The 16,761-nt window shown below is 39.9% G+C and overlaps 1 protein-coding gene across 1 annotated transcript in view; it reads left to right on the top strand.

Annotated features, from left to right (window-relative positions):
- Window positions 1–16,761, top strand: part of GNG2 (G protein subunit gamma 2) — a 139,361-nt gene that overhangs the window by 15,023 nt on the left and 107,577 nt on the right. Inside the window, exon 2 of the mRNA XM_082836368.1 lies at window positions 5,697–5,737. The gene's annotated coding sequence lies outside the window, so the exon portion shown is untranslated. The remainder of the gene's footprint in view (window positions 1–5,696; window positions 5,738–16,761) is intronic.

Here is a 16,761-nt window from a genome sequence, read left to right as displayed (position 1 = left end):
CTTCCCGGTTACTTATCCTTTCTTCTGCCTCAGTAATTCTGCTATTGATTCCTTCTAGTGTAGTTTTCATTTCAGTTATTGTACTGTTCATCTCTGTTTGTTTGTTCTTTAATTCTTCTAGGTCTTTGTTAAACATTTCTTGCATCTTCTTGATCTTTGCCTCCATTCTTTTTCCGAGGTCCTGGGTCATCTTCACTATCACTATTCTGAATTCTTTTTCTGGAAGGTTGCCTATCTCCCCTTCATTTAGTTGTTTTTCTGGGGTTTTGTCTTGTTCCTTCATCTGGTACATAGCCCTCTGCCTTTTCATCTTGTCTATCTTTCACTGAATGTGGTTTTTGTTCCACAGGCTGCAGGATTGTAGTTCTTCTTGCTTCTGCTGTCTGCCCTCAGCCCTGCTAGTGTTGGAGGGTCTCCTGCAGAAGCAGAGTGTGGCTGTGTCTCACTGTGAGGACAAGTACACTGGCAGCAGAAGTTCTGGGAGGTACTCCTTGTCATGAGCCCTCCCAGAGTCCTGGAGATAGTCATTTTTAATGAATTGTGTATGTGTGTGTGTCTGCTTATCATATGTTGTACCATAAGTAAATATCAGGGTACTTCACATTTTAATTTATATAGATTTATATAAAATTTTTCATTTAAATTTCTTTTTTTTTAAATTAATATTTTTTTTTGCTGAGTTGGATCTTCGTTTCTGTGCGAGGGCTTTCTCTAGTTGTGGCAAGCGGGGGCCACTCTTCATCGTGGTGCGCGGGCCTCTCACTATCGCGGCCTCTCTTGTTGCAGAGCACAGGCTCCAGACGCGCAGGCTCAGTAATTGTGGCTCACGGGCCCAGCCGCTCCGCGGCATGCGGGATCTTCCCAGACCAGGGCTCGAACCCGTGTCCCCTGCATTGGCAGGCAGACTCTCAAACACTGCACCACCAGGGAAGCCTAAATTTCTTTTAAAATAGGGTTTATTTCCATTTCGTACAGAGGAAAATCAATATACCAAAATTACCAACATCTATTTTTTTTGGAGAGAGCCACCCATGATGCCCACGTCAGGACTCTGAATTCTAGGCCTGATGTGATCACTGGGTCATGGTCCCTCTCACTAAAAGCTCATCCAGAATGGTGCCTTGTGACACAAAGGATCTTCTGAGAGAAGATGAAGGACTCAGCCATGCCCATGACCTTTGTCTTCAGTAAGAAAATAGTCTTCCCTAAGTCCTATTACAATGTTCAGTTATAAACAGTGGTGCTTAGTACATAGAGGGTCTTAAATAATACGTATTGATAAATAGATGGAAGTAGTCCACAGTTCTTCCAAATATCTGGACTCTTTCATGTTTGCTTTTTAAAAATAAATCTCTTTATTTTAGACCTTAGTTTAAAAACATCTCGGCATTAAGACTTACATTTACCCTAGAATCAAGTTATATTGTTACGCTCAGACAGTGTTAAGGAAAAGAAAATGCATTTTTAATTTTAAAAAAAGGACTTACATTTATTCTTTTAAAACACTTTACATATGATCACCCATGTATGCACCGATGTAGGCTATTTTATTTGATAATTTTTACTGTTGATTTTATTTCACCTGATAATTTTATTTGGGTCCCTAAAACTACATTATGAACTACCTTAATTATTTAAATTAGAAACAGATTACTTTTCTCCAGTGTACAAACTCAAATTAATTTCATTATTAACCCGAGTTTTAAATTGATTAATCTTGGAGTGTTTAAAAAACCAAGTGGGGTTTTTTCATCCTTAAGGAGATGGGCATATTGATTTGATGACTCTCTTGCTGTCACACCAGTTGTGCTATGAAGAGCAAGACATTTGCAAGAAAACTTTGGATAGATTTTATAAACCAGCCAGAAACCTGTGTGTCTGGGGTTTCTGGGGGAACAATCTGTGAGTCATTTTAAAAAACAAACACACTCATAATCACGGTGCATGGTGTTACCATGGTAATTAGGCCTGTGGAGTTGGGTTGCTTATGTTCCTGTAAAGGGAAGAGGCGGAGAGAAACTGAGAATTCAGAGCGTTGACTATCAGCTTCAATTTGACTATCACAAGAGAGTGTAGGGTTTCTTGAAAATGTACTGGCACAGTTGTCCTGAGAGGGAATTAAAGAAACTCTGGCATCCTCCCTTTGTTACTGAATATAAGTTAGCCGTTTTACTGTTGGGTGTTGTGATTCACAGGAGAGAAAAGGGCCATTTGGCATTCTCTCAGGAAGAAGGGGGGTAGATTCGTCCTTTATCTGCTATATAATTACATATAAGTCTCTCAGATCTACCCGGTAAGTGTCTGGTGTGAAGGTGCACAGGGCTTTAGTGAGCCTCTAAAAGGTGACAGAATGCCACTGGCATAATATTATTACAGATTTAAACGCTCCTCAGTGCATTATTCTAATACAGTTAGAGACGGGTTTTAGTGAGGCCATTGTTTCAGATCTGATCCCCAAGTAGACCAGGTCTCTTTTCTCTATTTTATGGAGTAGATATGACTCCTTTATCTTGGACAGTCATTTTATAATATAGGTCCCTGGATCACAGAGGAGACCAAGGAGGTTATGTGAACTCTGCCAAATCTGTCATCACACCAGGGGAAAGTAAAATCGACATACGTGCTTTTTTTTTTTCCCCCATTTATTTATTTATTTTTCGGCTGCGTTGGGTCTTCGTTGCTGCACGTGGGCTTTCTCTAGTTGTGGTGAACAGGGGCTATTCTTCATTGCTGTGCTCAGGCCTCTCATTGCAGTGGCTTCTCTTGTGGTGGAGCATGGGCTCCAGGCGTGCAGGCTTCAGTAGTTGTGGTGCGCGGGCTCAGCAGTTGTGGCTCGTGGGCTCTAGAGCACAGGCTCAGTAGCATTCGGGCTACTGTGGCATAGTGGCATAGTGGTGCACGGGCTTAGTTGCTCCACAGCATGTGAGATCTTCCTGGACCAGGGCTCAAACCTGTGTCCCCTGCATTGGCAGACAGATTCTTAACCACTGCACCACCAGGGAAATCCCAACATACATGCTTTTTTGATGGACAGTCAACAAAGTGGGATTACTGAGGAGTGATTCATTATGATTCTGTATGGAGAACAATCAACACCCTTAAGTTAAAGGTATGAGTTAGTGCACCTACAAAACTGGTTTTTAAGCATGACTTAAGATTTACTTTAAGAAGCCTAGGTATCCTCTTAAATGGATAATACATTGACTAGAGGTTTTTTTAGAGTATTCCTCATGCAGATTTTATTTCTACAACTTTTCCTTATTAAAACTATTTTTCAAAAGGCTTGAAATAAAGTGCCGTGGAGTTTGATTAAAGGATCATGCAAATGCAGGGAGTTTGTGTGTGATTTTGCCCTGGCATATGGTGTAAAAACTATTTCTTAAAACTGTGGATTTCATTTTTCCTCTCATATGTGGGAAGAAGGCACATGTTACCCAAACTTCATTCTATGCTGTCTTAATCTTTTTAAGATTAGTAAACAATACTTAACTTAAACTTTTTCTGATGGTGAAAGTAATTCATGGTGATCATTGAAAATTTGGAAAATACTTAAAGTGTAAAAAAAAAATTAAGACTAACCCCTTCCATTAATTAGGTTTTTGGTTGAACCACATAGAACAGAGACCTGATTTCACAGTGGCTTACAGAAGTGAGAAGTTATTTCTCTCTCACATAACAATCCAGAGGTGTGTGGTCCAGGGCTGGTAAGGTAACTCTCCTCCACAAGATCATCCAGGTATCCATTCTCCTTCTATCATACTGTTACATCATTCCAAGCATATTTTCCTTGCTTTATGGTCTAAAGTGGCTTCCTACCATAAGGACCTCACTATAGCCAGTAGGAAGGGAGAAAGTTGGAAAGGGGACGGCATGACCCAGAAGTTGCACCCATCACTGCTGCAGCAATTCCCTTGAACTTTGTCACATGGCCACACACCTAGCAACAAGGGAGGCTGGGAAAAGCAATTATTCTTGACATGTATGTGCCTAGCTTAGATTCTATCACAAGCATGGAAGAAGGGGAAAGCAGATACTGGGGCATATCTAGCAATTTCTGGTACTTCCATTTTCTATACAAAAGGGATAATACACTTAACATTTTGACATACCTTCTTCCAATCTTTTTTCTAGAAAAATATGTATCAGAAAGATATGTATAATATTTACTAGAAAATATTGTATGTGATATATTAGAATATTAAAAATATGAAAATGTATTCAAAAAATGCATATATATAATATATAGATATTAGAAAATTAGCTGAGGTCATACTCTATATATAATGTTGTATTCTCTTTTCGCATAACTTTATTCCGTGTGTATTCTTCCTCATCACTTAAATTTTTTGTATTTATTGTTTCCGAGTTCCATCGTGTGGAATTTTTCTGTTTTACTTAATGGGTTATGTTATTCATATTTAGGCTATTTCTAACACCTTGGTAATACTTCTTTGTCTATACTTTGCATTTTTTGGATCAAGTCAAAGAGTGACATCACCAAGACAATGGGTGAGAACATATTTGGAATCTTGATAAACATTGCCCAACTGCTTTCCAGAGAGATTGTGTTGATTTATGCTCTCCCAAGAACGTATGAGAGTGCTGGACTCAGAGCTCCCTTCGAGGCTTATTTTGCAAGTCCCACTAATCATTGTTATCCCTAGGGTTTATTCTCTGAAAATAGGTTGTTTTCTGCCCTTGGCTTGTTTTTGTTTCCTTTGCTGTCATTAATCATGAGATAATGGTTTTCTAATAATGTTGGCTCATTTAAAAACACATGGTCCCGTATAGTCATCTGGGAATATAATCAGTTGGGCTGAGATTTTAGCACACGTGCCAGTCTTAGGCAATGGGAGATCTCTAGAGACACTGCTGTTCATTTGGTCTCAGGACCCAACATGAATCTGATTTACACTCTCAGTCATAATGCTCTAGATGCTAAGTAACTCTTAGTTCTGAGACACAGCAAAATATGAATGGTAAAGTGTTCCCTGAGGCTTAGGCGGTTCCCTTTGAGCTGGCTGCTGGATATCTTTTCAGAAGTAAAGACAGGAACTTTCTTAGATAGGAACCACACTCACACAAGGCGGAATTAGGCCGACTCTGCCCAGCATCCCAAAGATCGTGAGTGGCTAAGGGTATAGGTGTTTCTATTTCTAAACAGCCTTCAGCTTTGGATGCTAACGATGTTTTTTAACCATTAACTTGTCCAACCTACCCTCTTAAAGGGTTAGATATACACGAATGGAGCCCCACCCCTGTCCCTAACACCTGGAGAAAGAGTGTATCTGGGACTTCGGTCCTGCTGGGAGCTAATCAAGTTAGGTCAGGAGGAAAGCTTGTTCTTATTCATCTCAGCGGTACACAGCCTCTGTCACCAAGAACTGTGCTTGCCCTAGGTTCCCAAGCCGACTTGGTATTTTCATGTTTTCTTTCAGGTTAGGGAAGTTCACAAAGAAAGGGACTCCTATTTTCACAAATCTGTTTCTTCAAAGAAAAAGAGTTAACAAAATGTTTGTTTCTTGGCTCGGAAAGGTAGACCTGTGAGCCTCTCTGCCCCTTGAGCTATTCAGCCATCACCACCAAACCCTATTTACAGAAACATTTATTTGCTTGTTCAGCGATTATGTATCATGTTATTTCTCTTTTTTTTTAAAAAAAAAACCAATACATTCTCCACTCTGCTTTCTCAACAGCCAGATCTGCCAGTGAGCTTCAGGCTTTGGGAACTGAAGAGGTAAGAATTCTGAAATATTTTCTTCTAGGACCTTAAATCTAATCAGAACTTCAAGAGTTAAAGAAAAATCTTAAGCCTAGAGATGAAAGCATTTAACATGTGATGTTGATCAAAAAGAAACATTCATAGTCTTTAGCAATGTTGACATGACTTTAGGATTTAAAGGGAAAAAAAACGGCTCTCCTTAATGATAGTTAAAAATCAGATTTCTCGGGGCTTCCCTGGTGGCGCAGTGGTTGAGAGTCCGCCTGCCGATGCAGGGGACAGAGGTTCGTGCCCCGGTCCGGGAAGATCCCACATGCCGCCGAGCGGCTGGGCCCGTGAGTCATGGCCGCTGAGCCTGCACGTCCGGAGCCTGTGCTCCACAATGAGAGAGGCCACAACAGTGAGAGGCCCGCATAACGCAAACAAAACAAAACAAAACAATCAGATTTCTCACTCAGATTTCACCCATTTTCTTCTAAAAACCTGAGTTTGGAAGCCTTGGAGGTCACTGCCTTAACAAATTGTGTCTCTGTGGCACCGAACATGATTAATTGGTGGCAGCCATTGAGGATAGTGAAAGACAGATGTCAGAGTAGATTAGCCCAGAGAAGTGTAAACCCTGTGCTTAACAGATTGGTTGTAGACATTATAAGGGCTTTTTCAGCAGCAACAACAGTCACAATAAAAGGTCAATTTAATACTGGTGGGGTTTCTTCTTGAAGAAACTGACTTGGCTTTTGAAACTGAGTAAAGCCATTTGAATCTAGCTGTAGACTTGAAAGGTCACCATATTGCTGAGACAGGTGATAATGTGTTTTCTCTCCCCAACCGAGATGCAGTTTCCTTTAGTCCTGACGTGGACTTCCCCCCATTTTATTTTATTTATTTATTTATAAATTTATTTAGTTTTTGGCTGCATTGGGTCTTTGTTGCTGCACATGAGCTTTCTCTAGTTGCGGTGAGTGGGAGCTACTCTTTGTTGTGGTGCATGGACTTCTCATTGCGGTGGCTTCTCTTGTTGTGGAGCACAGGCTCTAGGCACATGGGCTTCAGTAGTTGTGGTATGAGGGCTCAGTAGTTGTGGCTCATGGGTTCTAGAGCGCAGGCTCAGTGATTGTGGCGCATGGGCTTAGTTTCTCCACGATGTGTGGGATATTCCCAGACCAGGGCTCGAACCCATGTCCCCTGCATTGGCAGGTGGATTCTTAACCACTGCACCACCAGGGAAGTCCTCCCCCCCACTTTAAAATTAACTTCATTCTGATAAATTTCAAGCATATACCAAATAGAGAGGATAATATAATGAACTTCTATATCCCTATCACTCAGTTTTAACAATTATAACTCATGACCAGTATTGTTTTATCTATACCTCTACTCCTTCTCTTCTTTTCCCATTGGAGCATTGGATTATATGATGATGGCTTGAATTTGGCTGTTGGATTTTTAATTGTTTATACAACTATTTAGTGGCTATAGCAAAATGCAAATAAAAAATAAAACCTGCTTTTAACCTAACTTACTTTGCTGAAGCTAGCCATTTATCCGTGTACTCATTCAGCCAATATTTAGTATTTACTAGTATCAAAACCTTCTTAAGAGAAAAAAATAGAGAAAAGCTAATGGAAGGGAGACCAGTAGACTTCTTGGATTTGCAAATGATGGGCTGGATATGGGAGAACTGATGAAATTGCTGATTGAAGATGAAGGAGAGGAGGACATTTAGAAAAACTCCCCAATTTGTCTTTTGGGAAATTCAGTGAGTGATGATAACTGGGCTACAGATACAGGAAGAGAGGAACAGATTCAAATCTGTGGAGTGGCCACATCCAGATGGATATGTCCAATAGACTGCTCATGGATGGTACAGAGCAGTGATTCTCAGTCCTCGGTGCACATCAGAATCTCCAGGGAAGTGTTTGAAAGCACTGATATGTAAACCCTACCCAGACCACTTGAGTCAGAATCCCTTGGGGAGGGGTCTGAACATCTGTAGTTTATAAGATCTCCCCAGGTGATTACAATGTGTAGTCACGACTGAGAATCTCTTGTCTAGAGCTTATTAGAAGGAAGGCCTGTGTGTATGTGTGCTTTTAATGCCATGTATAGCTTTTGCAACCCCATAATGAGGTTCTTTTGGCGTTAAGTACTTAATATCTTCAGGTGAGGGCTAAGCCATCCCTACACTCTACCAAATATTATTAATAATGAAGGCTTTTAAAATAAGTTTTTCATGTTCTCTGTCTGATGTTGGTGTTGATTTCTTTCATACTAATCACTGTATTTAAATGTTTCAAATCAATCCAAGCAGAGTTTCTCGGTGCGGGTTGCTTACACGTTGAATGGGGCAATTCTTCCTCGTATTCTTTGGTATCCCTGTCCTTGGCTCACAAAAGGCCAGTGGCATCTTCCAGCCATTGGGGTATCCAGAGTGCCCTAAGGAGACATTGAGAACTACTGTGTCATTACACACCTTTAAAGAGGTTGTTTGTCATGTTACTCTTACCTACAAGCATTTTTGCTTCATGCAAAATTACTGGTTTCAGTTATGCAAAGTAGTTCCTTATGTAAGTGGTCTCTGTGCTAACAAACTAAAGAAAGAAACTAAACAAAATAGACATGTAAAAGGAAATATTGTTTTGCACTGTTGGAGGGATTTTGAGCATATTTGTTCTAGTACCAAATCTATTTTTTATGTCTGTACAGAGAAGCAAATTAAACACTAGGCAAGAAATGGTCAAATATTGAGATTTAAAGCAAAATACTACTAAGGCATTATGCAAATTGAACAGCAGTGATGAAGGATGTATTCCTTTCTTGTTTGCTGCTGTAACAAATTATAACAAACTTGGTGGATTAAAACAAATCCACCAAATATAAATATGTTATCTTACAGTTCTGCAAGTTAGGTTCTGTAGAGATCTCACTGGTCTAAAGGCAAAGTACTGACAGAGCTGTGTTCCTTTCTGGAGGCTCTAAGGAAGAATTCTAGAGTCCCCTTTCCTCCATTTTCAAAGCCAACAGCCTTCCATCTCCGTATGTCTTTCCACCATATTCATTCCTCTGAACTGAGCCAGGAAATGTTCTTTGACTTTAAGGACCCATGTGATAAGATTTGGCACACCTAGATAATACAAGATACTCTCCCCATCCCAAGGTCCTTAATTTAATCATATCTTCAAAGTCCCTTTTTCCACGTAAGTTTATATATTCACAGGTTCCAGGGATTAGGGCATGGACCTATTTGGGGGCTATTATTCTGCCTACTACAAAGTAAAAGAGATTAATTGTTCCGAAAGGTAGAAATGCCTCAGGTAGCAGAGATAGGATTATCTTACATTTCATTGTATAGAGTTGAGAAGGTTTAGGGTTCCCAAGTTGATGAAGCAAGTTCTTGTCTTGACTCTGCAAAACCTGTTTGTAAATACAGGCACTGAAGGCTTTTAGTTTTCTTGGAGTATTTGGCATTGGATCAAGTGGACAGGTTGAAGTCCAATGGCTCCTTCTTTGGCCAGACTTTCTGGTACTATGGGTGTGGCCTCTGGAGAGCATGCTGCCTTTGGCATTTCTCCAACTCTGGAGAGTTTGCCTACAGTGTGCAGGTTCCAAGGTCTTTGAATGGCACCAAAGAAATGTGAGATTTTTATTTTATGCTGTTATGTCTGCCTGTCACATTGTGCTTTATTTATTAGGCTCTAACATGTGGAAGTTGGAGGAAAAAATAACATAATATTTTAGAACCTTACTGTAGTGGTATTTATTATAGCTAATTTCTAAGTATGGTTTAATTTCCACCATACATTAGTTAAGTCATCCCCACAAAGTAAGAAACAATTGCTCACCTAGTGAATGAAATGGATCACTGGGTTATTTTTTAAAAACCATCTCCAGGGTAGAATATAGCCAGAATTTTTTAAAATTTTATTTATATTTTATTTATTTATTTTTGGCTGCATTGGGTCTTCATTGCTGCCCACGGGCTTTCTCTAGTTGCGGTGAGCAGGGGCTACTCTTCGTTGCGGTGCGTGGGCTTCTCATTGCGGTGGCTTCTCTTGTGGTGGAGCACGGGCTTTAGGTGCACGGGCTTCAGTAGTTGTGGCACACGGGCTCAGTAGTTGTGGCTCGTGGGCTCTAGAATGCAGGCTCAGTAGTTGTGGCGCACGGGCTTAGTTGTTCCGCAGCATGTGGGATCTTCCCAGACCAGGGCTCGAACCCGTGTCCCCTGCATTGGCAGGCGGATTCTCAACCACTGTGCCTCCAGGGAGGTCCCTAGCCAGAAATTTTTGATGGAGATTTTAAATGTTGCAGCTATTTTTGTAGCAAGTCCCCTTTTTATCCACTTCAAGAAAGGTCAGCAATACAGATCTGAAGGCCAAACTTAGGGCTAGCTGTAGAGTAACGAACCATCCTGATTTGTCCAAGACTGGGAGGTTACCTGGGACTTGGGAGCTTCAGTGCTAAAACTCCTGGAGTTCTGGGTAATTTGGGACAGTTGGGCGCCTAGCTGTCTAAAAACAGCTCTAGTGGAGAGTGACTGTCATGCCGATGAATTGTGAAAATAGAAAATCTGATTGAATGAAATAATGACAGTAACCTCAAGGGTTTGGGCTGAGGGTAAGGGTGAATCTAACTCTGGAAAAATCTGTATCCACATATACATGTTTGCCCGAAACCAACTCAGAAGAACCAGCAACATTTATAAAATGTTATTAGATTTCATGGCCCACTCTTTTAATTCCCCATTGTTACTGGCGTCTCTGATGATCACAGCTTTAATAGCTTTCTTATTGAGGAGACCACAGAACCTCATTGAATCTTTTTCAGCATGTCAGCATGTATGGAAATTACAAGTTTGCCAAAGCAGCATGGTGCTGTCTTCGTTTGAATCCTGCCTTTTGTATAACAAAATTGAACTTTTCCCCTCTAAGAGACAGCACAGAACGTTCAAGAATAGATAAGTATTAGGAATACTATCTTGATGCCCAAGGGGAGGGGATTGGAGAGGATCATGTCTTGGAGTCTTATCCAGCTCTAAGACATTGGTGCTCTCTGACTCCCAGTGGTAGAGCATGAGCTACTTACCCTGATGTAAGTAATTGGCTGCATCTGGGTGAAGATTCTTACTCAGCCCTTCCTCCATGCTTCCATAACGCTCTGCCCTGCCCTCACCCACAGCAAATCCAGACCAGGAAAACAGGAATACAGAAGGAGCCTCATTTCTTACATTTCTGTGACCTTCATTTGGAGATTTTTATTCTCTAAGCCACTGGGACAAAGAGTTTGTAAGTGTACTTGGAAGGGCAGTACATTAGCTTCCCTAGAACAGGCTTTGACTTTGAGGAGCTGGCAATATTTTTTTTTTTAATGTGTGTTTACTGTCTTCTAAACTGTTCTAGTTGGTAGGTACAAGGAATTCTCTTTCAATTCTTTTTTTTTTCTTCCAAAAAAAAGATTGAACACTATCAGTCTTGGAGGTAAGATCTGGGTTTCTGATGAGGATAGATTGGATAGATTGTGAGTTATTCTGATATTCTTGTCAATCCCTTTTTGGGGTTCCTTCCTTCTAAGACTCTCAATCCTGCCTGGTTTCATTTTGTTAAGACTAGCCTCCTTTCAGCTTTGAGCCTCAGCTGTTTTTTTTTTTTTTTTGTGAATCAAACAAGCTCCAGAAGAAATGAAAGGAGATGAAATCCTTATGCTGTTGTTTAAACTCAGATTCTTTTATTCCTTTCCAAAGAGAAATTACAGAGTAAATGTAAATAGGAGATCCAAGTGATCCAAGCTACTCTGGTGCAGGGTTTCTTTGGGGGTAATAGAAATGTCTTGGAACTAAATAGGGATGATGGCTACGTGACATCGTAAATGTACTAAATGCTGTGGAATTGTACACTTTAAAGTGGTTAATGATTAATTTCATGTTTTGTGAATTTTACCTCAAAAAAAAATGTTGAACTTCAAGAGGAAGAAAAAAAAAAAGACTGTTTCTCCCTATCTTCAAATTCTGGAGGAAGTCTCATCCATTTTAATACACTCATGTTTTTAAATTTCTAGACCAAAATTGTTGTTCATCCTGTCCCATTACTGGGAGAAGATATTTGGACTTAAAAGTGTCTATCAGGCAGAACCGATCAGGAAATTCATAGAGTTAAGACACTAGTTGTTAGTATTAAGATGCATAGTTTTTGTTACTGGATTATAAACTGGCCTATAATTTGCAAAGCTGATTGCAATAAAAAAGTTTTTTTAAAGTTTAACAACTTAAAACACTGGACTTTTTTCCACCTCTCACGGGATAGAAGTTATATCAACTAGGTTAGAGAGTTTTTTAATATCCTATAGTAGCGGACTGCAATTGGGTATGACAAAACAGGAAGAGTCCAGGTGTGGTAACTTTAATGAAATGTGAGCATGGTAAAAAATTTCATATATAGAAATGTCTTTTATTAAAATATCTCCTTGGACATTCCCAAGGGCTACCACCTGATCAAAGTCTGACGGGCACTTATTTTAAGGGATGACTGCCTAGGGTTTCACACATAATCATTGGTTTAATGGTGAAACTTTAAGGTTTTTAATTACTTCTAGATTTAGAGACAACTTTTTTGGCCTTTTGCAGAGATGTAACTAGGCAACCAGTATAGCACTTAACTGGTGCACAGCATCCAAACTTCATAGCCATTGCATCATTTTTTAAATGCTGTTTAAATCTGTCTTTTAGCTTTGGCATATGCTGCCATGTAACCTTTAATTTCTTAGAAAATATCGTGCAAACCCCCAGCTGTAAGATAGAATGGTTCCTAGAACCCCAGCATGCTCTGTGTGATGTTAATCAGTGTGCTTACAAGAACAGTGGTAATAGAGTCGAGAGGTAGCCCAATGTACCGTGTTTTATAATTGGGCGTTAAGAAGGTAGGTTTCAGTTTTGGTGTGTGAAGGTGTAAGAGTTTAAAACCATATCCTCAGCAGGTGGTAATGAGCATTTCTCACAATGTGATTCATGGAAAATGTACATTCACAGAGATGAGAGGTGGCCTTTATTCTAGTCAAGTTGATTTTACTTTGCTGGATAGGTGGTAACTAGAAATGCCTACTTTGATTAATAAGCCAGAATATATTGAAAGCTTTTTAAGTGTCAGACACTATTCTAGGTATATACCATATTCCTTTTCTATGATAACTAAGATTTTAATTTTTTAATTAGTTTTTTTAATTATGAAAGGAATGTATATGTGAGATTTTTAAAAATTCAAGTAGTAGACACAGGAATAAATGAAAAAGAGAAGTTTCTTTCCAAACATCAACTCCTAGCCCACTCCCTAGAGATAACCACTGTTAATAGTATCGTGTGTGCCCTCCAGAAATTTTCCATCTCCTGGTTAATCTGTATTGAAATGTGAGTATGAAGAGTGCCATTAAACCGTCTGTTCGTAAATTTCTCTTCTGGACCAAATCTCTTCATTTTGAGACACCATTTGATGCTTTTTTTTGAAATGTGCTTTTTTAAAACTGAAAGAGTAAAAATGTCAGAACCAAAATGATGCCAACAGAGGGCTGGCGGTAGGGAGGGTGACAACTGAAGACTGTTACTGTGAATTCTAGCCTCTGTAAGATTTACATATAGAATGTAAGTAATAAACCTTAAGGTAGTTCTTCATCATTTTCAAAGTCATCTGGAGTACGTTATCTCCCTTCATCCTTTTGATGACCCTGTGACACAGAAGTTGTTTATTTTACAAAGGAGGAAGCTGTGGTTCCCAGAGGTTAGGTAACTTGCCCATGAACACAGCTGACGAGTGACAGGATTGGGACGAGAATCGAGTCTTTTCCAAGTTTTAGCCTTGAACCAGACCACACTGGCAACCATGAGGAAGAGAGGGGCTCGCTGACACCATTGTGGTCCCTGTAGTGGGAGGCTGGAAGTGAAGGGGAGGCTTGCAGTCTGAAGATCCAGTTAGAAGTTGTTCTGACTCTGCTCCTTGGACAAGTTGTTTAATGCAGTCCGTATGCCCTCCTCACAGTTTCCTCACTGGTTATGTCTATTCCTGTTCTGTTTGTTTGGGTGGTACTGGCCAGAGGGTTGGGGACTTGACCCAAGCTGGGGATGCCATAGTATTTCATCACCATGCTACAGGAGTTGGTCTGAAGGGTGGGCATGCAACCCAGCAAGGGACAATAGATTCTTTCTCTGGAATTTTCCAACTCAAGTTGAGGGAGGAGAGGTCCTATCCTTTCTAGTCTCAAGGTAGCAAGAATCATGTAAGGCCATGTTTCAGTCTGTTGAGAGAGTAAAGTCTGACGCACAAAGGGGGAGCAAAAGAGAGAGAGAGACAGAGCGATAAAGAGAAGGAAAGAGATAGCCCAGTGAGAATTGGAGTCCATCAATCCAGTTGATGTGAGCCAATATATTCCCATTTTTTACCTAACCTAAGTCAAGTTGCTACTAAAGGAATCCTGTGTGATATCTTCGGGCCTTAGTTTCCTCATCTGTAAAATGGGGGTTTTAATATTTTCCCTGAAGTACTGTATATCTGAACTACTGTAAAGATGAGTTGAGATAATGAATAGGAAAGTGCTTTGTACATTGTAAAACACTGTACAAATGCAAGATGGTATTATTCATTAATATGTTGCATTGAACTAGGAAAAGTTGAAAGAATGAAATTACCACTCATTTGGAAAATAGGAAGTGAGAGCTTTGCAAGAGCCATCTGGTATTGTGCCGAAGTCAATGGAAGCTGCCAGATTTTCTTTGGGTATCCCCTTTCATGTACTCTTAAGTTCTAATAGAGACCCATCATAAATACAGGGATAGATCTTACCTCACTGGCTCAGGTTAATTCAATGAGTTTCCTTTTTCTATCTCCTGTCCTAATCTATGGTAAACATACACACAATAACAGAAACCAAACAAAAATAAACACATCATATTAATATTTCAACATTTTAGCTTTTTCACTTAAAAGAACTTTACGGATTTATAAATGACATTTTGGCATCATCAAAGAAAATCAACCTTAAAGTGGCTATTCTATTTTTAGTACTTCATTTGGGAATGATACAGTTGAGGCGATTCTTGGGATGGGAGGTTAGCTATTTTGGGCTTAGATAGGATCAAAATCCATCTTTTACCTTAAGGGACTCACATCTTTGATATATAAACTATAAGTAATCAAAATCTACTTGAAATTACATCTTATGCATGACACAGGAAGCATCACTTCACTTCTACAGCATTTTTCACTATATATGATAATATCTCTCAGTGAGAGAAAACAGATGGCACAGAACAAATTTGTTCTCTTTCTTAGATTTGCCATTTAGGCAGTTTTTATTGTAGCAAACATATCTTTCTTTAAATTTGATCATTAAAGCCAAAAAAAAAAGTGGTTTAAAGTCTCAATCTAAGTAGAATAGCATGTGCAAAAAGGTCAAAGTCACCATGGAAACATGGGCTGTAAGCATAAAGAAGCATGATATAGCAACCTGAATGTCTTACATGTCACACATTTTAAAATCTGAGAAATATATCCACCACTTTCACTGTTCTTGCAAATCTAAACCTTTGCCTTACAAAATCACCAAGGCAGGAAGGTTGAATCAGTGCTGTTTGACCACCCCACTCCACACCTCACCTAGCCATTGTTTATCTTTGTCTGGGCTTGATATCAACCCCATGAATGTCAGTGTTTTCATATAAATTGAGGACTTGGAATAAGTTCATTTTCTGAATAAGCATGCTCTTAACCCTCAGAAAATGTCAACTGTACTGAAAACAGTTGGCATCCTCAAATCAATTAATTTTAGGAGAGCTTAATAAAGAGAATATTTACAAGGACATGAGCAGAGTATAGGGAAACTGCAAGGGAGAGTGTACCTTTTCAGGGCTCCTTTACTACCCGTAGACTGGAAAGGATGAGGGCTGGGAGAAGAGAATCCTGCTGAGTGGAGCTGTGACCTCCAGGAAAGGGCTGTAGCCAGCTTATAATGACCCTGCAGGCAGGGATGCCAGGAAACAAATACCCTGAAATGCTTCTCCTCTTTCCTTCTATCTGCTTATGCTCCCCATTGACCAAACCTAACTGGAAGACAAGGAAGCCTGCCTCTGAGTCTGCAGTTCAGTCTCCTAGGGTGTAGAGCCGGGTAGAACAGGATGGAGAATGGGTTTGGAGGGGCAAATGAAAGGTATCCAGCACAGTTAACCTTCATTGTGAAAGTCTTGCATGAAAGAAATAGTACCCCTTTCTCTCCCAAATCTAGCTGTCTTATCAAAAAGAAAAAGATTGTTTTAACCAACTTTCACTTTTTCATTAACTGTATTTAATCAAGTTCGTGGTCCATATTATTCAAATGGACCCAAATGCGATTGGTAGCATTTGGAGAACATTCCCTTGTTTGTGTGATGAAGCACGATCTGGAGGAGGTACAGAGGTGACGAAACCACCCTCGTGCTTGTCCTGCTCAGACTTGGATGGCAACCTAGACTTGAAGTTCAAGTTTAGGGGAAGGGGTGGTAAAAAGTAATTAGATACCTCAGAGCAACTCTGAATAGTCCACATTTGTGGGCCTCCCGTAATCAAAGGAATGACTATTGTCCCAGAGAAGTACAATGTCCACTTCTGGTGGGTTGAGTAGCCAGTTTTTGGTTTTGTCCAGCTTGCTTTTAATCTCAGACAAATTATTTTCACTCCTTTGACCTAGGGACCAGGATTACTTGCCTTGATCTAATCCAGATTAACTACTTTGATCCACTGAGAATGAATCAATCAATTGAATCGGATAAATCCCCATAATTAGAGAGGCATTTGTGGCAACATAAAATGATAGGCAAAAGAAAACAAACTTGGAATACCACCCTAAAGCATAAACTTCTGTGGACCAGAAAATTCCCTGACTTGGGAAATGCTGGGACCCAAGGATTCCAGAAGAGTTGGGTCTATAACAGAAACAGTGAGAGGCAGTGTGGTGTAGTGAAAAGGGCATGGACTTTGAGATCTCAGCCTGGTACTGACTGTGACCATCTTGGCAAATTTCTGTGCTTT

The sequence above is a fragment of the Leucopleurus acutus genome (genome assembly GCF_964270905.1).
Source record: "Leucopleurus acutus genome assembly, chromosome: 1".
Classification (NCBI taxonomy): domain Eukaryota; kingdom Metazoa; phylum Chordata; class Mammalia; order Artiodactyla; family Delphinidae; genus Leucopleurus; species Leucopleurus acutus.
This window is presented reverse-complemented; position numbering and strand designations above follow the sequence as displayed.